The sequence below is a fragment of the Ursus maritimus genome, unplaced genomic scaffold (genome assembly GCF_017311325.1).
Source record: "Ursus maritimus isolate PB19 unplaced genomic scaffold, ASM1731132v1 scaffold_27, whole genome shotgun sequence".
Taxonomy (NCBI): Eukaryota; Metazoa; Chordata; class Mammalia; order Carnivora; family Ursidae; genus Ursus; species Ursus maritimus.
In genome coordinates, this window is record NW_024425230.1 from 8,138,104 (window position 1) to 8,161,691 (window position 23,588).

At 50.3% G+C, this 23,588-nt stretch overlaps 1 long non-coding RNA gene across 2 annotated transcripts; it reads right to left on the reverse strand.

Annotated features, from left to right (window-relative positions):
• Positions 1-389: 389 nt before the first annotated feature.
• On the reverse strand, positions 390-19,114 carry LOC121105512. Of its 2 annotated transcripts, none has more exons than XR_005838032.1 (4): positions 18,478-19,114; positions 3,506-4,352; positions 1,525-1,644; positions 390-1,411 (listed from the first exon to the last, which is right to left on the reverse strand). It is a non-coding gene; the product is annotated as an uncharacterized LOC121105512 (long non-coding RNA). The 2 variants fall into 2 exon arrangements; XR_005838031.1 differs by having other exon boundaries at positions 3,506-3,660; positions 18,478-19,086.
• Between the last annotated feature and the right edge of the window lie 4,474 nt (positions 19,115-23,588).

Here is a 23,588-nt window from a genome sequence, read left to right on the forward strand (position 1 = left end):
CAGGTATATGACATATAATTCAATATTTGTATATACTGTGAAATGACCACCACAGTGCAGCTAATTAATACCCATCACCACACGTGCTTACAAATACTGTCTTCTCATGACACAAAGTTTTAAGAGTGACTGTCATAGCAACTTTCAAATATGCAATGTAGTAGTATTAATTATAGCCACCATGCTGTGAATTCCGTCCCCAGGACTCCTTTTACAGCTGAAAGTTTGTCTCTTGACCACCGTCCCCCATTTCACCCACCCCCACCCCTACCCCAGCAATCACCAGTCTGTTCTCGGTATCTATGAGTTTGGTTTTTTTATTTGTTTGTTTTGTTTTTTAGATTCCACGCATAAGGGAGATCATATGATATTTGTCTCTATCTGACTCCTTTCACTTAGCAGAATGCCCCCAAGGTCTATCCATGCTGTCAAAAATGGCAAGATTTCCTTCTTTTTTATGGCTGAGGGATAGTACAGTGTGCGTGTGTCCGCGCGCACGCGTGCGTGTGTCTGCCACGTTTTCTTTATCCATTCAGCTCTTGATGGACCCTTAGGTTGCTTCCCTGTCTGGGTTCTTGTAAATAATGCTGCAGTAAACATGGGGGTGCAGATATCTTTTGGAGTTAGTGTTTTCCCTGCCTTCAGGTAAATACCCAGAAGTGGGATCGCCAGGTGCATTGCTGGGTCCTATGGTGATTCTGTGTTTAATTGTTCAAAGAGTCACCATGCTGCTTTCCATAGTGGCTGCACCACTTTGCATTCCCAGCAAGCGTGCGCAAGCATCTCTTTCCCTCNACCTCCTCATGCCAACACTGATTATCTCCCGTCATTTTGATGATAGCCATTTTCATATATGAGAGGTAACATCTCATTGTAGCTTGGGTTTGCATTTTCCTGATGATTCGTGATGTTAAGCACCAAAATTTATTTGATTTTAATTAATTTAAATTACTATGTCAACAGCCCTAGACGAGCAGTGACGAAGCATTTGAGCAAGCACAGCTCTGGTGGGCTTTCAGCTCTTATGTGTAAGATGGCCTCGTCCAAGGAAGAGTCCCAGGACAGAGAGGCCCCTGCCTCCTGAGCCTGAGAACCCAGGACGGAGCAGGGGGAGAGATGTCACTGTAGCAGAGATGTTGACAAGCACAGCCTTGGGGGGCTCAGGGTGCCCTTCGCTGTGCGGCAGAGGCTGGAGCCTTGCAGGGCGGGCTCAGAAATAAGACCCCACGTGGGCTCAGCCTGACAGTCGGGTGGGTGTCTTTGTTCTTGTGGAAAGGGTAAAAGTGGAAGCGCTGTCGGGCAGTGATTGCAGAATATCCGGAAGACGTGTCTATGGGGTGGCCTTTGCTCTCCTTCCGCTTTTCTCCATCTGCTGCTTGGAGCGTGGATCTGATGGCTAGAACTCCATCTCCTGTAATGAGGACCAGGGGTCCCCCCTTGTCCTCCCCGTCCCCCCCCCCCCCAGGGACGAGGCAGGAGAAAACCAGAGGTGGCCTAGGCCCCATGTTAAGCACACTAACTCACCTGCTATGGTGGGAAATCCTGGCAGGACAAGACTTAGCAGGCCTGACTCTCTTCTGTTCTCTCCAGACTTCACGAAGCTCCAGCCATGCAGCCCCAACACGCGCGCCATCTTGACCTGGGCTGAAGGGTTGAGAGTGGCCATGGCTCCTGCTTCCCACTATCCCTCCTCCTGGCCTCCCCGACCAGCTTCTTCTCGGTGGCAGCACTGGCTTTGAATGCATTCTGTCTTTTTTATGGTCTTGTCCTCTGGGCCTTTGTGGACCAAAGCCAAAACACAAAACCGAAACTTTCTCTTTCCAAAGAGCTGGGCTCTTCCAACGTTAAGCTTTGGCGCCTGCTGTTCCTCTTCCCTGAGTCTCAGCGGCCTGCAGTGGACGCCAAAACCTACCCGCGCATGCTCTGTTCTCTGCTGTGTGGCGCCCCCCTGAGGACCTCCAGTCTAAAATCAGCCCCTGTCTGAATGGGCTAAATGAAGGAGTAGCATAAGGTAAAAAAAATCCCGAACAGAAAATAAAGCCCTTTGATTAATATGTCAAGTAGTATCCTGTCACAAACAGAAATAACTCCGTGTGAATTGAAAACAACGCTTTCTCCTCATTCTGTTAATGAGGAAGAACCTTCTTGGCCTGAAATGTATTTGGATCCCACAGGGAACAGTTGGGAGGGGCAGAGTGGAGGGGTGGGGTGAGCCCATCTCAAAGGTTGTAGACCCTTTGAGGTCTTTTGGGGCCTACTCCTCAAAACAGATGCAGCCTGAGTCAGGCCCCCTAACACACACCCCTACATGCATATGCATGGACACACACACACACACACACACACACACACACACTTGCACTCTGCCTACCACCGCTCTTGGCTGGCTTGATGTTTTCGCTCCCTGCCTCTCAACTCTGTCAAAGATTTACATTTCCTTTTTTTTTTTTTTTTTTTGGTACTTTGGTAGGCCCTGAGACTAAGAGGTTACCGGGGAAAAGGAAACACATGGATTTCTTCATTGACCATCATGAGTTCAATTATTGGGGCCATAAAGGGCGCTGTGCCCCAGCAGAGGCTGGGGGTTCGGCATCCAGCCCCAGGAGCCCTGTGGGGATCCTGGAGGTGGCAGGGGATGATGTATTTTTTTCCTAGAGCAGTGGGGTGGGCAGGGGGCTGGGGCTGCCAGATTGTGACACATGTCTGTGAAGTGGGGCCCAGACCTAGATGGTCCCCAAAGTCTGTATAAGTCCACAGGCTCCTCGCCAATGCAGGGTGGCCCCCTTTCCAACCTCAGGGCCCAGGCACCTCGGGGTTGTCTGTCCCATCAGTGACGTCTGCTCTTGGGAAGAGCAGAACACTTGAAGCGAGCTCCTCAGGGGGGCTGTACGTAAACAGGCTCCACCCCACATTTAGGAATGAATGATGGAATTTTAGGCATTGACTCACGGGTGGGCAGCTCGATTTCGGTGTCTGGCCTTTTCCAGGGCCCTTGAAATTACTCATCGTCTGGGTTTAAGGCCCTGACAGCAGGGCTGAGACCAAGTATACCAAGAGGACCCTCACGAGGCCTCCCTGGGGAGGATGAGGAGCTCCAGGCTGTGTGCTTGGAACCGACCAACCGAGCAACCTCTCCCCACCCCAGAGAGTCTGTGGAGAGTTGGGAGGCTGGAAGCTTAGTCCCCACTTTGCCCCAGCTGCCTGTGGGAACTGGCGGGCCCCAGCCCCTCTCTGCTGCCAGATCTTTCTTCTGTAAAGGGAAGTGGGTCACCTTTCCTGCAGTGAGCACATGGAGAGGTGGATCCTGGGTTCTAAATCCCGCTCCCATGCTGGGGACCTGAGGCTCTTTGGGAGACCAGCTGGTTCTAGGTCTGGGGCAGGAGCAGCAAGAGGCAGGCCTGGGACATCTTGTGCCAGAAAGCAAGCAAGTGCTGAAAGATTTCTGGGATAATTGGGACATTGAAAAGCATAACGACCGTAATTGAGCACAAAGAACAATACATACAAATCATAGGCCCATTGTGATCATCAAAAAAAAAGAGAAAAAAAAGAAAAAGAAAAAGACAAGGCAGGCAGGCAGGCCCATTTTCCACCACTGGAGAAGCACTGGTTCATCCCAGGGAGTAAAGGGAGCTCTTCTTCACTGAAGAATGTCAGATACTGTAGAAAAAAGGAGAGAATCCGAAAGTCAGTGACCTGCAACCCTCACGGTGTAACTGACTCAGGCCAGGGCCATCGGCGGAGGCTGACACCGGGTAGTGAGAGGTTCCTGGGGACTGGGGTATTCACGGGGCACCGAAGTATCACCCTACGGATAACTTGGCAATCACAGAAGCACATGAGCCCTTTGGGAAAGAGATCGAGCCCTCTTTGAGCTGACGAAGAGCTGCCCTGGGAGAGGGTCCTTGCCCCAGCTTCCCAGGCCCCTCTGTCGGTCCTCAGGAATGGAGGGCAGTAAGTCTGGTCATGCGTGTGGCTCAGGGGTCCACGGGCAATCCACAGTGTCGGGGACTGGGTTCCTGAGAGATGCCTTCCTCTGAGCAGAGATGTTTCCTTTGAGGGTGGCGGGCAGGACCCTGGGGGTCTGACTCTACCCTCTGAGTGGTGGCCGTGGTGTGGCCTCTGGACCTCTTGGTCTCTGAACCTGGAAACGCATCTCTGTCAACTCTGGACAGTTTATGACATAAAGATGCTACAGAAATCTGTCATTATTGTTTCTCGGTCTTTCTTTGTCTTGAGTGAGGTCTGAGATAACTGAAACACCGCTCAGCGGCAGTGTGGCTCTGTGAAACGTGGCACTTGCCTGCCGAGGATGTTCTGATGTCCGGTCGGAACAAGGTCCTCCTTAAGTCCTGGTGTTAAGCGACAAAAGCAAGTTGGAGCAACACATAAGAACCCATCTCATGGGCACACACACACACACACACACTCCTCACTTGGGGTGCTGGGCATATGGGTAGTAAGTATAGACAAACAGGACCTAGCCTGCTATCCTACTGATAGGGGGAGGAAGCAAGGGTTTGGTGTGTGTGTGTGTTTTGTGTGTGTGTGCGTGCGCACATGTGTGTGCTTGGCTGTGCACACGCATACAGGTGCGCATGCCTGGCTTGGTCTGTCTTGTATGTTACCTGTGGAATCAGAAACATAAAACGGGAGGTCTGGCAATCTGGAATCTGTGTGGAGCAGGGAATCCGATGAAGGAGGCGCTGCGTGTGCCAGAGTGTTAGATGTCTCTGTCCAGATCGGTCCCCATCACATCCCTGCTCAGGAAGCCATGCAGCCACCTCGGTGCCAACACGTTCCCTTCCACCCTCACTGGTGCAAACCGGGGTCTCTTTGCATTGCATCCCCTCCTGGCTCGCACAGCACGTCACAGCTGTGGGCTACTTGACGCCCAGCAGGCTGGCTTGTGAGTCCCACGTCACCAAGGAGAAAAGCAAGGCTCAGAGAGCCTGGAGGACTTGTTCAAGGTCCCACAGCAGGGAGTGGCTTCTCCTGACCCCACATTCTTTCCACACCCCACCCCAGGCCCCATGCGGCCCCTCCACCCCACTCCTGCAGTGCTACCCAGCTCCCTGCTCGCATCACCTCTTGTGCTGGCCCTGAAGGAGACCTAAATCCTCTGCTTAGCGGTTCGGCCCTGCCCTCCCCATGTCCTCTCTCCCAAGCGCATTGCTTTGCACACTGGCTGGTGCCAGCCAAGACGGCTGCTCCCTACCCCCCGAGTGCCCAGGTCTTGGTGTCTGCCCTGCAATCACTGCCCACAGACACTACTCAGGAGATGCTGGACCTAGGAGTTCAGAGGAATGACAGTGACCTCTTCCTGGAAGACGCCTCTGGTGCATCTGGGATGAGACCTTCCTCCTGGAGGGACAGAAGCATGAGGCCAGTCTGTGCGTGTGTGTGCGAGATGGAGGACTGCTTGAGGCCGCTAGAAGAGGGCAGGTGACACCAAGTGACACCAACAGAAACCCTCAGAGTCCTACTGCGGGAGTGGGGATCGTATGCTGTGGGCAGTGCGTGGGCGCTGAGCTCTGCTCTGCAGAGATGGACAGGTCTGGGGGGCCTGTGGAACCTGGAAGACCTCCTCCCAGCCTTGGTCTCTAACTTGGGGGCCTGGACTTCAGGTTCAAAGAAATCCTGAATGACTGGATTATAATAATGATAAACATCGACACTCAATGAGCACTTGCACTTTGCTTGGACTGACTCAATGCTTTATATGTATGTCCTAATGCATCTTAAAAAAAAAGATTTATTTATTTTCTTTAGAGAGAGAGAGATAGAGAACATGAGCAGGGGGAGGGGCAGAGGAAGAAGGAGAAGGGAAGCAGTCTCCCTGCTAAGCGTGAGCCTGATGCTGGGCTCGATCCCAGGACCCTGAGATCATGACCTGAGCTGAAACCAAGAGTCAGATGCCTAACTGACTGAGCCACCCAGGTGCCCCCTGTCCTAATTCATCTTTATAGGTACTATTATTTACTGCATTTCCCACCTCTGGGCCCCTGTGTGCACTGCCTACCAGAAGGGCAGGGCACAGCCTGTGGCAGTTGCTCACCTTAGTGCAGGATGTGAGGTGAGTCAGGGGGTCGGGAGAGAGCATGACGTGTGGACACTCACAGCCCTGAGCGGAGAGCCCCCTGCTGAGTAAATGGACCCTTTCCTGGCCAGTGTTCAGAGCTGTGTTCATGATACGAGTGTGCTCATTTCCACAAATGCTAGAAAGCCCTTTCAACAGCTTTAAAAGCCTTTTAAAGAGTGGGGTGTGGGGCTGGGGAGAAAGAGTTGAACAGATACTTTACTTCATTGAAGAAGATACGCAGATAGCCAATCAGCACATGGAAAGATGGAACATCATTAATTGTTAGGGACACACAAAAGAAATCGATGATAAGATGCCACCATACAGCTGTTAGAACAACTAAAATGAAAAACACAACAGTCAGCTCTGGTGGGGATGTGGAGGAACTGGAACTCCCGTCACTGCTGGTGGGGACGTGAAGCGCTAAAACCACTCTAGAAAACAGTTCGGCTGCTTCCTACAGAGGTAAGCATATACCTACCATATGACCAGTCATCCTACCGCTGGGTATTCACCCTGGAGTTGAAGACATATGTCCTCCCAAGAACCATACATGAGTGTTCACAGCAGCATTATTCGCCATGACTGCAAAGCAGAAAAACCCAAATGCGCATCAACTGGTGAACGGATGAGCAGAGCACGGCGTGTGCGCGCCAATGAACGCTGCCCAGCAGTAGGAGAAGGACCCACCAAAACATGCAGTGCTATGGATGAAGCCCAAAAACATTAAGGGAAAGAAACCAGAGCCACAGGTTTTATGATTCCAATTCTGACCGTCCAGAAAAGGCAAAACTCTGGGGATGGAAAAGAGATCCGCGGTTGCCAGGTTTGGGGATGGGGGCAGGGTATTGATCACAATGGGACACAGGAGCCCTTTTGAGGTGATGGAGATATTCCTTATCTAGATTGTGGTGGTGGTTACGTGACTATGCATTTATCAAAAAGCTTCAGGTTGTATACCTAAAAAGCCAGATTTTATTGTATACAAAGTACACCTCAATAAATCTGATTTAAAAGTAGTTCAACCTGGGGCCACCTGGGTGGCTCAGTTGTTTGAGTGTCCGACTCTTGGTTTTGGCTCTGGTCGTGATCTCAGGGTCGTGAGATCGAGCCCTGTGTTGGGCTCCACGCTCAGCGCAGAGTCTGCTTGGGATTCTCTCTCCCTCTTCCTCCACCCCTCTCCCTGCTCACGTTCTTGCTCTCTCTCTTTCTCTCTCTCAAATAAATAAACTCTTAAAAGAAAACTTCAACCTGAAGGGCCACTCCGCACCATATGATGAGGCCATGCCAGTCCGTAAACACCTCCCCTACAGCTGTCCAGGTTTGAGGAGGCCACAGCGGAGAGCCGGGAAGGAGAATCACACTCACAGAGGAGCCCCAGCTCTACCTCCCAGGCTCTGGAGAAATGGCCTCGGCGTCTTGCTTCCCTTAAAGGAACAGTGGGCAGGCCTGTCTGTGGGGAGGGATTGTGTTGGGACTGCTCAAGGCCAGATTCTAGAAACATTGGCCTCGGAAAGGCCCCTTCCAGCCCTGCCCTGCTGGCCACTCCTCGCTCCCCTGGCGGCTCCGAGCACCCTGGCAGGAGTTCCCTGGGGGCAGGCGAGGCCTGAGTGAGCAGCCCCTCCCCGTTCCCACCCCAGGTGGCCTGGGAGCCCGCAGTTGCGGGGCAGGAGCTGCCCCTCCCACCTCATGGCCCGAGTGTCAGGGAATTAGAAACATGTGGCTGAGGGGCCCCGGGCGGAGGGGAAGTGTTGGAGGCACCCGGCAGCTGTGGCCCGACGGGACCCAGACCCTGGGGGCCTGTCAAGCGGGAGCTTGAGCCTGGGGTGGAGGAGCGCAGAGGGACAAGGTCAGGGAGCACAGGGACGGTTAAAAGAGCAAATGGAGAATATTTCATAAGTAAAGGAAGAGTTGCTGCCAGGGGAGGAGGGCCTCTGCGGTGTGGGTGGGGCCCGGGCTGGGCCGGCCAGCCTGGCTGCCTTCTGGTGGGGCTGGCCAGAGCTTTTTCCTAGGACGTAGTGACCAGGTTTGGGCTGCTGGGATGTGGAGAGTCACCCCTCATCAGCCCCAGGTATGGGGGTCTGTGGCCCCCCCCCAATGTCACTTGGACCCATGGCCCTTCATCTTTAGTGTCCTTATCCTTAACCTTAGGGCTGCTGTGAGGGCTGAGCCAGGCAAGGCGGTGGGAAGTGAGGGACTGCGAGGGTGGGGGTCCCAGAAGCTGTGACCTGTCACTTTGCTCCTGTCTCAGTGGGGCGTGCTTGGTGAGAGAGGCCGGGGGACCTCAGCTCCATCCTCCTTGCCAGTGGCCTTGACTGAGCCTCGCAGGCATTTCCCTGATGGACAAGTCACAGTCACAACACTCACCTTCCACGAGGGGCTATTGTGGAATGACAGGGCCCAATGAGGGGGAAAGGGCTGGAGCCGGTGAGCCTCCTGGAACAGGCCAGGTGAGGACACTGCCTCTGTCCCCTCCCCGCCGGCTGCCAACGTTCCCTTCCCTTCACCCTCCAGGCAAACTACAGGAGCTCAGGAGCAAGGGGAGCTTCTGCCTGGGCATGGGGTGGGGACCACAAGGGAAGGGGACAGGCTCCATGTGGGGAAGGACGGGAGGAAGGGAAGAAGGGGCGTGGCGGGGGCTGCAGCCGAGTCGGGCCTCCCTATCCAGGCCCAGCAAGGCCAGCCAAGGGCATTGCCATACACACGTCAGAGAGACCTTCCCGCTCCTGGGGCTAAGCCATCTGTTCCTTTGAACAAGGCTTTACGTTTGTATGATGTTTTAGTCACAGGGACGCCACCAAGCAGCTGCAGCGGGCTCTCCGGGCCAGAGTCGAAGCCGAGGAACTGCAGTGGTCGGCATTTACGAGCCTCTCTGTGCAGCCCCATGCCATCCTCTCTAGGGGCCGTGTCCCTCCAGTCCCCACAGCACCATTTAGAATCGACCAGGCTTGTCCCTTGGCCAAGGTTAGACGCAGAGCCAGGCAGGAGCTCCAGAGCCCACCTCTGCCACCACTCTTACCGACCACTAGTACCACAGGCCTGGTTGTCCTCTACGTGCAGATCAGAAGTGGCCTTCCTGTGGATCCCTGGGGTGGGGGCTTTACAGAAGTGTCTGGTTTGGGGTCTGATCTGGCCTACGTCGCAACGAGCACCTGCACCCTTGCCCTGCTCGGGAAGAGAGCCCGCCTCCACACCTGGGTTTGTGCAGACATGCACAGGTTACGTGTGGTCCCCAGGCTGGGTGGTCGCACCTGCAGACACTGAGCTGCGGAGACGAGTGACCCTCTCAAGGTCAGAACAGGCCCCAGGCCGCTGAGCGCCATGAAGTCCAGCATTAATTCCCATAGAAAAACAGACACGCAGGGTGGTGCTCGATTCTTCCAGCCCAGCCTCTGCTCTTCCCTGGCCAAACACCACATTCCCGTAGCCAGTGTATTATATTTCTGCAGCCATTTAAAAAAAAAAACCCACAATATTTCTGAATTGGCAATAGCTGTACATTGGTACAAAATTCAAAATGTATTAAAAGGTATATGGTAAAAATCTCCTTTCCCATCCCTGCTCCCAGCCAATCTCCCCTGGAGGACAACCCTTTTCTTGGACTCATTTTCTTGGGTGTCTTTCTGGAGATAATTTTACTTAGTTACATAAGTACATTTATAGATTCCTTTGACCACTTTTAACCTGAATGGCAGCCTACCATATACATCATGATTTACCCCTTCCATTTTTCCATTTAACATATGATGGAGATTCTTCTTTATGCTTCTAGAATTGCCTCTTTCGTTTTAATGGTTGCATAATATTTCAGTATAGGAGACAGTATTGCTCTTTGCACAGCTCCAGGGAGGTACCAGTGTGGTATTTGGTGTGGCCCTGGATAGATACAATATTTGACCTGTTCCTTATTAATGGGCGTTTAGCTCAAGTAGTCATCTGCTTGGGCCCCGTAACACAATACCACGGACTGGGAGGCTTAAACAGAGCTCTTGATTTCCTCTCAGCTCAGGAGCCTGGAAGTCCAAGATCGAGGTGCCATCAGGGTTGGCTCCTGGGAACGACTGTCTTTCTGGCTTGCAGGCCGCCACCTTCTCACTGTGTTCTCACATGGCAGAGAGTGAGTGAGCTCTGAGTCCCTTTCTCTCCTTATAAGAACACCAATCCTACCGGCTGAGGACTTCACCCTATGATATCAGTTAACCTTAATTGCCTCTTCCAAGGTCCCATCTCCAAATACAGTCACATGGGGGATTAAAGCTTTAATATGTGAAGTTTGGGGGGAATGCAATTCAGTCCCCATAGCTTGTTTCCATATTTGGCTATGATCAAATAAAAGACAAAACCAAGGATTAGGCAACCTACACATTTAGCATCTTAGAACCAGAAGGTTGTGCTGGCCAAGGAGACAAAGCAGGACCTGATCGCTTGGCCCTCCGGTCTGACCACTGTTCGGCATGCTTGCTGCCTCCTCGGGGCTGACTGGCCCTCACCCAGCTCCGCTGGGCCACAGGACTGTGTAGCTGTGTGTGTCTAATTAACAGCCACAGATGCAGGGTGTCTTGGATGTGTCTCTTGTTATTTCTGATGAACAGGTGGTCTCTCCAGAAATGGCCTCTGAGAAAATTTGCCTGGAATTTCATTGGTTGCAGCTGATACAGAAGCGTCAATGATCACGGTAAATGAAAACGTAATCTTGCCCTTCTTAGCTGCCTCTTTTCCTAATGAGCAGAGTCGGCCAGCCTTCTTTCCCCGCAGGAGAGACACATCAACGATTTCCAAACGCTCTCTGAACCAACACACTATTTTGTCACCTTGCCAATTCCCTTGCTGGGAGGTTAATAAACTTCGACATATGCTCAAGAGCCATTTGTGCTAAGAAATCTTGCTTCAACACAATTACTAACAACCCTGCAGCATCATCAGTCATACGTCATTTCACACACGTGCGCGTTTACTATAGGGTGCATTCCCGGAAGTGTGAGCGGGCATCCTTTCCACTTCCCCTTTAGTGTTCTTTGAAAGGCTGGAAAGTGAACAGCTGTGTTTCCTGCTTCCCTTGCAGCTAGAGTGTTGTGCTGGTAAATACTTAATAACCAGCTCTCTAAATAAATAAATAAAATACAAAGACACTCTGGCTTGTTGTAGTGCTTGCTGATTTTCATGGTGTAAATACTCCCAGCATGGTCAATTTCAATTAAGCTCTTCATACGATGCCACTGAATGTGCAGTTGGGATTGTGTGTACCACTGACTTGCTGGGCCGAGCTGGCTCTAGCACATGCCCGGTTCTGCCACTTAGTTGCACGCTACTACAGTTCAAGGCCAAGAGCATCCCCTTGCTGCTTTTGGCTGTTCCTGCTGGCAAGCAGAGCTGTGGTGGTTGTTTCTGCTGCAGTGGCATTCCAGGGTCCACTTAGTCCCTTTGTGGGGTCAAGAGGCAGGTGTCGGGGCAGCAGTGGTGACCTCCTAACCCCCACCTGACTGGCAGGGTTGAGGCAGCAGCACTCGGCCGGCTGGTCCCCAGGCATTGTTCCGGGCATCTCTCCAATAGGCCTGGCCCACGCCTGCTCCTCCAGCCCTTTCAATAAAATTGTAAGCCCATAATTTCCTGTCTAAACCCCCTTTCACTTAAAATTGTTTGAGTGGTTTCTATTTCCTGTAAGTAAACCCTGGATGATATAAAGTGGAATCTGAATCCATTTTTTTTTTTAACAGATATATACTTTTCTCAAGGCTATTTCCTCATCTGTCTGTGGAGAAGGATTGTAATGAGTCGTGAGGTCTTGGAGGACAATCATAAAAAACTGGCACTTGTGAAGCTTGGTAAATCTGGCAACTCTGGAGGGAAGCGTCCGAGTGCACTGAGAAGGACAAGGCCCACCTCCAGAGTGTGCAAGACTCTGTCCTCCCACAGCCTCTTCTCCAGGCCCTGCTGAGGGCCGCGCTCACGAGGCAGAGACTGGGCTGTTGGATGCTAGTGCTGGCTGGGGGAGAGACTGGATTTTCTTGGCTCCACATAACCAGACACGTGAGAATGTGTCATGTAATGGTTCCTCTAACTGCACTTTGAGACTGAGTGGATTTTGGGGTGTCTCTCTTGATTTATCCTCAGGCAGAATTCATGTTTGGGGAGCAAACTACTCTTGACATAATGTGGAGGAAGAGATCGTGTGTATATAGATGATTCTGGCAGCCTGGTAGAGGAATTCTTTTGGCTGATTAGGAAGGACTCCCTTTGTTAAAAGCAAATACCTCCTGAGAGAGGGTCCTGTTATCAGCTCTGGGCACCTTAGTGTGAGGGAATTTCCAGGTTCTATCCAAGCCAAAAGCAGACACTGAGCTGAGGACAGTTTCCTGGGAGCATGGCCCAGCTGGGGGGAGTCTGACAGCAGAAATGTGGTGAGTAAACTGATCACAGGCAGCAATGACAGAGGCCAGTCTAGGTGGGGTGCCATAGGTGGGGAGCTAGGCCCTGTACAAAAGTGGCTGAGATCTGGGGTCTAGAACTGGGGTCTAGCAGACTTGGCTTCAGGCTCCGATCCCTCCCAGTCCCTGCACAAACCACTCACCTCTCTGGGCCCGTCTTTCCTCATTCGTAACATACAGATGATAATATCTAACTCACGAGTTTCTCCTGAGGGTTGACTGAAATAAGAACTACAAGGCATTGGGGAAGAGAGTATAGGTGTTGAACCAAGGGCAGAGGGATGGGAACTGTCTGCATCTGCCTGGGTTTACTCAATAAAGTGTGTGTGGGGGCATCTGTAGAAAACAGGACAATAATGAAACCCACCAAGTCAGACCCCTGTGTTTTATAACTTGGTGTGATAAAATACTCCTCCCAGGGAAAATATTTTATTGGTTGAATTCGAAACAATTGCTTGTGAGTATATATATATATATATATATATATATATATGCTACATATGAACATGATTCTATTTCTTATTTTTTCATAAATTTTGTATTCTACATGTAAGTTCATTTGGAGAACTCCTACATATACAGTTGGCCCAGAAATGTGCTTTATAAAGTAAGTCATGAGAGGGAAAAGGCCACTGTGGACATACAACCTGTCTCTAACTCTGGGGTACTATGAATTCCTTCCTTAACAGCAGATGGGACAAAATAAGGGCAGTGCAGTGATTGGAAAGATGAAGATACAGAACTTGAGTTACTTTAATTCTGCCGTTCTGGGTGACCACTATTTAATTTGTATTTAAAATTCAAAACAGTCTAACTGTTTTGCAGTGCACACTGCAAGGTAAGTGCAAATTTTAGTTCACATAGGAACTATTTTGCTAAATTGGAATAATACCTTTAAAATTCAAATATCTTTTTAAATTATTAATTTAAAACTAATGAATGGGGTTCCACAGGTACGGAGTTTGGAAATCACCACTCTGTCCTAACAAGTGAAAAACAAAGGGAAAAACCAACAACTCTTCTTGGATCCATGAGAGGGGGAGGGCATAAGGCAAATCGCTGCCTCCAAGACTGAAGAGACAGAGGTGAACACGTGAAGACACGGCTTGCCAGAGCAGCGACTTGTCGCTGGACACCACAGTGGGAACCTGTGCTGGGGTAGGAAAATGTGAACTATCATTGATGAACTGCTGGAGACCCAGGGTGGACAAGTCTGAGAATTAAAAGGGCCACAGTCACGGAGGGTCCCCCACAGTGTTGACCTGAGATTGACCTCCAGGAGCTTGACCAAGTTCCCACAGTATCAGAGTAAAAATCCCCTCATGATTCTAGCTGGGGAGCGGAATATGAACCATTTGCCAGAGCACGCTCTTCTCCTTAACAAGGTCTGCCTTTAGGGAAAACTAGTTAACCAGAGTCTATGCTGTTGGGGTATTATCAGAGCCTAACTGCTCTGGGGAAAGGGAAATAATCAACTCCGGGAAACTATAGCCATCCTGTTCCCCCTAAGGAGGAGAAAAAAATCTGAGACACTCTTGTGACGTTCACAGTCCAGAGAGACAGGCTCACTAAAAGACTGAGACCTAATTCTAGAACTATAGAACTCTTCCCCTCCCCGCACAACTCACCGCATCACTAAGGTTTATTTATGGCACTTCCTTTTACCTGGTACGTCATATCTAACTACTAAGAAAAATTACAAGGCATACTACAGGGCCAAAAATACAATTTGAAGAGACCTAGCCAACATCAGAGCCAGACATAAGAGGGATGTTGGAATTACCCATTCAGAAATTTAAAACAACTATGATTAATATGGCAGGAGCTCTACTGGACAAAGTAGACAGTCAAAGTAGATTGTCAGAGTGGATCAAAAAACAAGACCCAGCCCTATGTCATCTACAAGGAGCCCACTTTAAACATAAAAACACATTTAGATTAAAAGTAAATGAAGGGCGTCTGGGCGGCTCAGTCAGTCAGGCGTCCAACTCTTGATTTTGGCTCAGGTCATGATCTCAGGGTCGTGCGACTGAGCCTGCACTCAGTGGGAAGGCTCTGCATCAGGCTCTGCACTCAATGGGAAGTCTGTTTCTCTCTCTCTCTCCGTCTCCCTCTGCCCCTCCTTCTCATGCTCTCTTTCTCTCTCAAATCAATACATACGTCTTCAAAAAAATAAAAGAAAATGACTGGAGAAAAATGTACCCTACTAACACTAAATCAAAAGACAGGTGTAGCTATATTAATTTCATACAAAGCAGACTTCAAAGCAAGGAAAGTTGAGGATAAAGAAAGGCATTGCAGAAAGATAAAGTGGGTCAATACTTCAAAAAGACATAACAATCCTTAACGTGTATGCTCCCGACAAAGCCTCATACTGTGCGGGGCAAAGTTAATAGACCTGCAAGGAGAGTAGATGACTCCACTACCATCGTTGTGGATGTCAACATCCCTCTGTGAGATACAGACAGATCCAGCAGACAGAAAATAAGAACGGATGGGCTTGACTTCAGCAACGCCATCAATTAACAGGACATAATTGACATCTATAGGCTATTTCATCCGACAGCAACAGAATACATCTTCTTCTCAAGCTCGCATGGAATATTTAGCAAGATAGACCCCATTCTGGGAAATAAAACACATCATAACAAATGTAAAACACATCATAACAAAAAAAATAGAAATCACCACTGAATTAAACTAGAAATCAATAACAGAAAGATAACTGGAAACTTTCAAAATACATGAAGATGGAACAGCATACTTCTTTTTTTTTCTTTTAAAGATTTGTTTATTTATTTATTAGATGGAGAGAGACAGCCAGCAAGAGAGGGAACACAAGCTGGGGGAGTAGGAGAGGAAGAAGCAGGCTCCTAGTGGAGAAGCCTGATGTGGGGCTCGATCCCGGAACGCCGGGATCACGCCCTGAGCCGAAGGCAGCCGCTTAACGACTGCGCCACCCAGGTGCCCCAGAACAGCATACTTCTAAATAACACATGGATCAAAGAAAAAATCTCAGGAGAAATTTTAGAATATTTTGAACTAAATGAAAATGAAAACATAACTTATCAAAATTTGTGAAATGTAGTGAAAGCAGTGCTTAGAGTGAAATTTAAAACATTTTGTGTATATATTAGAAAAGAAGAAAGATCTAAAATGTATAGACTAAGTTAGGAAACTAGGAAAAGAAGCACAAATTAAATCCAAAGTAAGCAGAAGAAAAGAAATAATAATTAGAGTGAAATCCCTAAATTAAAAACAGAAAATTGGTAGAGAAAATTGATAAAACCAAAAGCTGGTTCTTTGAGAAGATTAATGAATTGATAAGTCTCTAGCCAGGTTAGCTATGAAAAAAAAGAGAGAGGACACAAACTACTAATATCAGAAATGAAAGAATGAACATCACTGCAGATCCTATGGACATGACGAGGATAATAAAGAAATGCTATGAACAACTCTATGCTCATGAATTTGATAACTTAGATGAAATGGACCAATTTGCTGAAAGATACAATTTGCCAGAACTCACCTAAGAAGAAGTAGACAGTCTGAATGGGGCTGTATCTGTTAGAGAAATTGAATCAACAATTGATATCTTCTAAAACAAGAAGGCCTGGATCAGTTCACCAGTGAATTCTACCAAACCTTTAAAGAAGAAATTACATCAATTCTCTATAATCTCTTTCAGAAGATAGAAGCAGAGGGAATACTGCCTAACTCATTCTATGAGACAAGCACTCCCCTAAAGCCAAAACCATCAAAGACATTACAAGAAAAGAAGACTAGGACCAATATGTCTGATGAATAGAGATGCAAATTTCTTCAATAAACTATTAGGAAATTACACCCAACAATATTTAAAAAGATGTATACACCATGACCAAGTGGGATTTACCCTAGGTAAGCAAGGCCGGTTCAAGACTTGCAAACTAATTAATGTAATCCATCACGCCAACAGGCTAAAAAAGGAAAATCACCTGATTGTATGAAGAAAAAGCATTCCCAAAACCCAACAGCTCACTATTCATGACAAAAAAAAAACCTAGTAAACTATGAATAGAAGGGAACTTCCTGAACCTGATAAAACATATCCACGAAAACCTACAGCTAACACCATACTTAAGGGTGAGAAACCAGCAGCTTTCCCACTAAGATCAGGAATAAGACAAACATGTTTCTTCTCACTACTCCTTCTCACATCCTATTGGAAGTACTAGCTAACACGATAGACAAGACAAGAAAAAAGAAAAGAAAAGAAAAGAAAAGAAAAGGAAAAGAAAAGAAAAAAAAGAAAAGACAAGAATATAGATTGGGAAGGAAGAAATAAAACTAAAGAACAAATCAAGAAAATTAAATATTATAGACAATGTAGTAGTTGCCTAAGTTTTATCTTATCCAGATGTTTTGGGGGTTTTTGCTGAGATATAATTTACACACCATTTTAAAGTGTGCAATTCAATGGTTTTCAGTATTATTTACAAGGTTGTGTAGTCATCACCAGTATTTAATTCTAGAACACTTTTTAAAAGATTTTATTTATTTATTTTGAGAGAGAGAGAGAGTGCATGAGCAGGGGTAAGGGCAGAGGCAGAGGGAGAGAGAGAATCTCAGACTCCACGCTGAGTGTGGAGCCCAGTGCGGGGCTCAGTCTCAAGACCCTGAGATCATGACCTGAGCCGAAATCAGGAGTAGGATGCTTAACTGACTGAGGCACCCAGGCACCCTCAACAATTATATTTTTGACTGAGCATCAAGGAAATTGTGAATTTTATACGGATTACACATGGTTGTAGGGTAAGCCTTTTCAGGGAAAGGGACATTTGGTAGAGGCCCAAATGAAGGGAATGCAGCATGGGGAAGAGTATTTGAAGCAGGAGGAAGAGCATGTGCAAAGGTTCTGGGGCAGGAAAGCATTTGGTGTGTTCAAGGAACAATACAGAGACTAGTGTGACAGGAGAGAAGTGGGGCTGTTGTGAACATCAAATGGGATAAAATATGTAAACATGTTATATTATGGGGTGAGAGAGGTGTACTATTGCCTATCACTGCAATTCCCTTAAGATGTTTCCAGAGGGTAAGAGAAGAGAGAAAAGAAAATGCCTTCAGTAATAACATCCAGCTAGATCAGGGCCAGGGACAAGCATCAGGAATGCCACATTCAGGGTGCCTGGGTGGCTCAGTCAGTTAAGTGTCTGCCTTTGACTCAGGTCATGATCCTGGGGTTCTGGAATCAAGCCCGGCATTGGGATCCCTGCTCAGCGGGAAACCTGCTTCTCCCTCCGTCCCTCCCCCTCCTTGGGCTTGCTCTCTATTTCTCTCTCTCTCTGACAAATAAATAAATAAAATCTTAAAAAAGGGAAAAAAAAAAAAAGGAATGCCACATTCCCCTTAGTGTCCAGCTCCTGTTACCCACAGCGGGCTCTGCACTGGGAAGCTGGGCTGGTCCGTTCAGGTGGGCTGAGCATCTGCTCTGGACCCCCTTTCGTCCTGGCTGCTCACCCCCAGCTGGGGGACCTCTCATGTGCCACAGCCAGCTGACGCCCCAGGCTTCCCTACCTTTCAGGGTCCCTGATTCCAGTGACTTCTAAGGGGCAAGAGGGTTCAAAGGTCTTAGCATTTAGGGGTACGGAGCTTTCCCTGGGGCTGCTCTAGGTCCTGGGGCCTGTGATGGGATCCACGGGAAGCTTGTCCTACTCTCAGCGGGGGCACTTACAGAGCCCCACTAGCCTTCCGGGTGACTTCGGTGGAGGCAAGTCCTGGCCACTCTTGCTTTTGGAGCCTTTCAATGTATTAAAAAAAGAGAAGAAGGAAGGAAGGAAGGAAAGAGGGAGGGAGGGAGGAAGAAATAGGACAAAACAAGATTGCAAGCACTGTTGCTACTCTCAGGGTATGAACACACTGACAGTGTTCTAATCCACACAAATACGATGGAAGTCCCTTGCGCTATTCACAACACGGTCACGGACTTACCGAAAACCTTATTCCGTAGCGCAGCCCGAGGTTAGAGGGACCTGGTGAGCGGGAGCTTCTGTGCATCCCCTGTGTGACCCTAGGTCCAGCTTCATTTGGAGAGAAGGGGGCCCTGGATGCCCTCCAGGCGTGGTCAGCCCAGGCGAGGGGAGCTGGGCCTCGGAAGCTGGGAGCTCTGCTCCCACGTGAGTGGGGAAGCAGGTCCAGCAGGAGGAGAGCTCAGGGGCCCAGGAGTTCAGGAGGGAGCTGCACACCTCACTGTGCTCTCTGGCTGCCCTTATCCTGAGACTTAGAAGGTCTCTCTCTCTCTCTCTCTCTCTGTTTCTTCTTTGCGTGTCTTTCTTTGCTCTGTCTCTGTTTCTGTTTCTCTCTCTCTCTCTCATTCCAGCTGCTGACGCGGGGCCTTCCCGCCCCCACCACCAGGCCTCCCACAATAAAGCTGCCTTTGGACGGCTCGGCGTTGGAAAACAGCAGAAGGTTGCTGGCAGGGGAGGGACTGTCTTCTCTCTGGGCTGGCCTTCTCCCAGTTGGAGGGCCCAGCCGGCCCTGCCCCCAGGTCCCCCTGCCTTGTGTGGTTTCTGGCCTGGGCTGTGGCCAGGGCCGTGGGGTCTGGTGTCTCGGTGGGGATCGCATGGCTGGAGCAGACCCAGGGTGAGGTAGGCCGTGAGGGCATTTCTCGCAGGGCCGCCCACACTCCAGCGTGGGAAGAATGTTCTGGAGAGGCGTTTCCTCGCTTGGTCTCCTTCTGACCTTCTTTCCTCACCAGTCACTGTGTTCCCCAGATGCTGGGAAATCAGGATGTGTGTGGACATCACAGGGTTTGTCCTCTTTCTAGGCCAGGCCTGGCCCCTCCGGTGCTGGCAGCACGAGAGTGTCATTGTCCCAGCCGGCCGAGGGCGACGGCATGCCTCTGAGGCACAGCTCGGCCTGGCTTAGCCACACAAATGCGGTGTTTCGGTATTTATTTTTAGTGGCCACTGGTTAGATAGAGCCTTCCCTTTGATGGGGGCAACCCTGAAAAGTAAAACTAAATGAGATCTTTGCCTTGTCAGGAAGTCCTACAGGCCCCTGCTGGGTGGACCCTGAGCCCAGTCCCCAAATGCCCAGGGCAACCATCAAGGCTCGTGACTTGAGGGCCCCTCAGGGAGCCAGGCCGGTGATGACCACAGCCCCTCATCGGGAAGACCTCAGCCCTTCTCTCCCCAGCCTCCTGGCCCTTGCCCACCGCACCTGCCTCACGCTGGGCCCTTCAGAGGCTGACAGGCTGTCATCCAGGACTGGGGGCTTGGGTCTCACTCCCCGACCTCCCTGACCTCAGCTCGGGTCAGGAGGGCCTACCTGCTCTGAGGGACACACGAGAGTCTGTTGGCTTAGACATTGTGGAAATTCATCTGTGTGACCTGACAGCATTGGCTCTGGGGTTACACCTGCTGGAGCCCTGCTTGTTCCAACCAAATGTGGCTTTGGTCAGGGGCCGCGGCTTTTCTTGTGCTAAAGTGTTGGAGGGCACGGGTGAGGCTGAACTTGCCCTTGGTTTGGATTTGAGAGTGTCGGGTGGTGGGTCCTTGCCCCACAGCAGAAAGGGCAGCTGGCCCTGGTCGCTCTTGGGGGGCACTGCCCCAGAGCCCCCAGCCAAGCCATCTCCTATCCTCTTTGTCGGGGGCCTGGCATCCGCACCAGAGAAGGGGTTTTCTTGGCTCAAGGTGTTTCTCCAAGGGAGTCTGGGTACAGCCGCTCTGCCTTGGGAAGGGTGACGCCCAGAGGTCAGGGACCACCTGATCTTTACTGTGTTCTGGTTTTCGGCTATGGAAACTGTCTCAGAGGTACCAAGTCCCTTTTCCCAGGTCAGAGTTCACACAGGAATGTGGGTTCAAACCCAAAGGTGTCTCTGGGTTTTTGACCCGCTTCCAGCTACGTCCTCATTGGCTTATTGTCCCTTGTCCCTTATTGGCTACTGACACCTCAGATGAGATTGATTATTTTATCACAGTGTTTCCTAAACCCAAATAATGTAGGACCCTTCCCCCCGCCACCTTCTAGAGAAAAAAAAAATGATCTTGGTTGCCTAGTACCGATCTAAATTATTTTCATTATAACGTTACTTAAATACATAAAAAACACAAAAACAGTCATAACCCTCTTATGTTTGTAGCTGTTATGGACCCAGGCCCCCAAGACCATTCAAAAATTATACACCAAACAAAAAGAAGAGATTCCGATGAAGGCCATGAATGTCCTGAGGTAGGGTGACACCATTTTGCAGAAGTGGGTCCCCGCTTGCTGACAGGGAGCACCATGGGGGTAAAGTTAGGGTCGCTGAGCGAAGCCCCAGAGGCACGTGGTGCTGGCCAGGGAGGTCCTGGGACAGGACTGGAGCAAGGGACCTCCGCACCCAGTGTGGACTGGGGGAGTCCTGGGCTTGGAGCAGAGGAGAGTCAGGGACATCTTTCGGCCAGAGAGAAGGTGGCAGGAAAATCTCAAGGCTTCCAACCTGTAGGTACATGTGAGTGGGGGAAATCAGAATGACCTTCCTGTCCTTTGCCCCAGGGAAGAGCAGTTCTAGAGCCCTTCTAGGCAGGTCCCCCTGTGGCTGCTGCCTGGCCTGGGCCCCCTGGGAATGGGGCACTTGGGCCCTGGCCATGCTACTGTCCTGTTGGGCCCTCACTGCCCTGACCAGTCTCTGTCTCTGAGAATGAAAGGTCAGCGAAGCAGAGAGCCAGGCCCCAAGGAAGGACTGCCAGACAGTGTAGGGAATCCCTGTCTCCGACCTGAGAGCAACTGGCAGGTCAGGAGTGGCTGGCTCCCAGGTCTGAAGCCCACACTGAGGGACAGAGTTTGTTCTGCTGTTGGTTACCCTATTCAGTCCCTCTCAGACTGCATGGGGCTGCCAACAAGTGTGAGACCCTTTGTCTCTTGGGCCTTCTGTTTAGAGTCTCTCCACCTACTAGCCGATGGCCCTTGGGTTTGTCAATCGATCTTTCTGGGCAGCAGGTCCTTAATCTGTGAAATAGGTCCGTGTGTGAACTCCATGAGGTGATATGGATCTTCTGCATTAGTCTCTAGCTCACCTACGCATACCTGTAATATATATGTGTGTGCAATTATCCATATGTGTACAGATATAGGTATCATTTTATAAGCAAGCTAAAAATAACTGCAACAAAAATAACCACGAGCTTCTCTCCAGGGGCCTGGGGCACCAGGATTTGCCTCACTAGAAGACCCGAAGCCGTGTGACCCCAGGAGGAAGGAGCTGGAGCAAAGTGGTAGACATGGACAGAGAGCCTCAGTAGCAACACAGCAACACAACAACACTTTCATTGTGTCTGTCCGTGGTTCCATCAGGGAGCCGGGGAAGGAAAGCAACTCAACTTGAGTTGAACTTGGTCAGGTCACAGGGCACCTCAGGCAGGAGGTCCTGCCCCTGGGGGCCCTCGGCCAGCCGTGCCACTCTTCTTGGCTTCCATTCCTCACCGTGGACACCCAATGGAAGCCCTTTTCAAAGATTGCAAACAAACCAAAGCTACACGGCGGCCTTGGATCTCTTTTGGAAGTAGATGATGTGTAAATTATTACTCAAGGAGATGCAAAATATTATATTAAGGGTTTTCATGCGCAGAACCGTCCTAGGGAGACAGTGAGCAGCAGAGTATAGTCTTCCACGTCTCTGGAATCTGTCTTTTTAGATCTCTGCTTTATCAGAGCTGCCAGAGCTTTTACTTCCCAGGAAAGAACTTGCTTTCAGACCCCCTGGACTGGACAGGGACAGGGCATTGACTTTGCCCAGCCATGGGGACTGAGGGGGCTGTCCTTCCATGGGGTTGCTAAGCTGGCAGGGTGTACATTTCTAGCTTACCTCATAATGGGGAGGCCTGCCTGGGATAAGGCTGAGATGGAGAGATGAAGAGGGAGACCCTGGATCAAGCCATGCCTGAAGCCATCTATTCAGATATCTGTTATATGAACCTTCCTTCCCACCAGCAACCCCAGCTTCCCCATCTTTTCTTATAGAAGGTGGTTTTGAGCCCAAAGCATCTTGACCACCACAAGTACCGTTATAGAGTAAGAAGTATGTGGATCTGCTTCTCCAACCACTCACAGGCTACCATTGTGCCAGGCCCTGGAATAGGTGCCAGGGGCACAAAGACAAATTACATCCTCAGCACCTTGGGTGGCCAAGGGGGGCAGATGTGAGACGAATCCACGCTGCCCCATGCTGAGTCTTAGAGATGGCGAGGAGGGGGGAGAGGAACTAAATCCAAGAGGGCTTCCCTGAGAAGGTGACATGTGCCTCAAACTTGAGGGGGAGATGGGGTTTTGCTAGAGAGACAAATGGACCTGTGGGCACAGACCAAGCAGCTGACAGAATACGGGGTGTGTGAAGAAACCACAGGCCGGGAGCTGGCAGCCGGCGCTCCCTGAGCCGGGAAGGGTGGGAAGACAACTGCAGCCTCCGCCCAGCTCCCGCAGGGTCCCTGGGGCCAGCCCTCCGACTCCGTCCTGCCTGCAGCGTTGGCAGGAAGAGGCTGAGGGGAGCTTGGGGAGATACGCATGGTTGGGACAGGGAGGGAAGTAGCCACCGTCTTTCCAGCTCCTCGTGGTGAAGACACGACCTCCGTCCTGCCCGAGCTGGACGTCCCCTGCAGCTGGAAAAAAGAGATGAGTGCTGCGTTTGACGATGCGACGCCTGGCGGGACAGAGCCCCAAGCTGCCCGGTGCGCTCTTGGCGGGCCCTGCCGCACCCCCAGCGCAGCGATCGTCCCACGCGACCGTCCCGCTGGCCTGGAGGCCCCGACGGTCCAGGCCGAGAGAAACTTGGCTCCGCCGCGACTCTCAAAATAAGTGGTTTTTATTTCATGTTCACTGGGGAGGTTACAAAATATAATTGGGGTTGCTGCTTCGCGTGTTATTCATGCAATGTTCCCCCATCTCCCTTCCCAAAAGCCACTCACAAAGGGGTCTTTGTTCTCTGTGAGTTCAAAGTCAGCTTCTCCAACGGGAAACGGGTTGGCGATTACAAGGAGGAGACTGAGTTTTACTGGCGGTCCGAGCAGCAATGTGGGACACATCAGGGTTCCGGCAGGAGCCAGGGCGAGTGCGGTTTGCAGGCC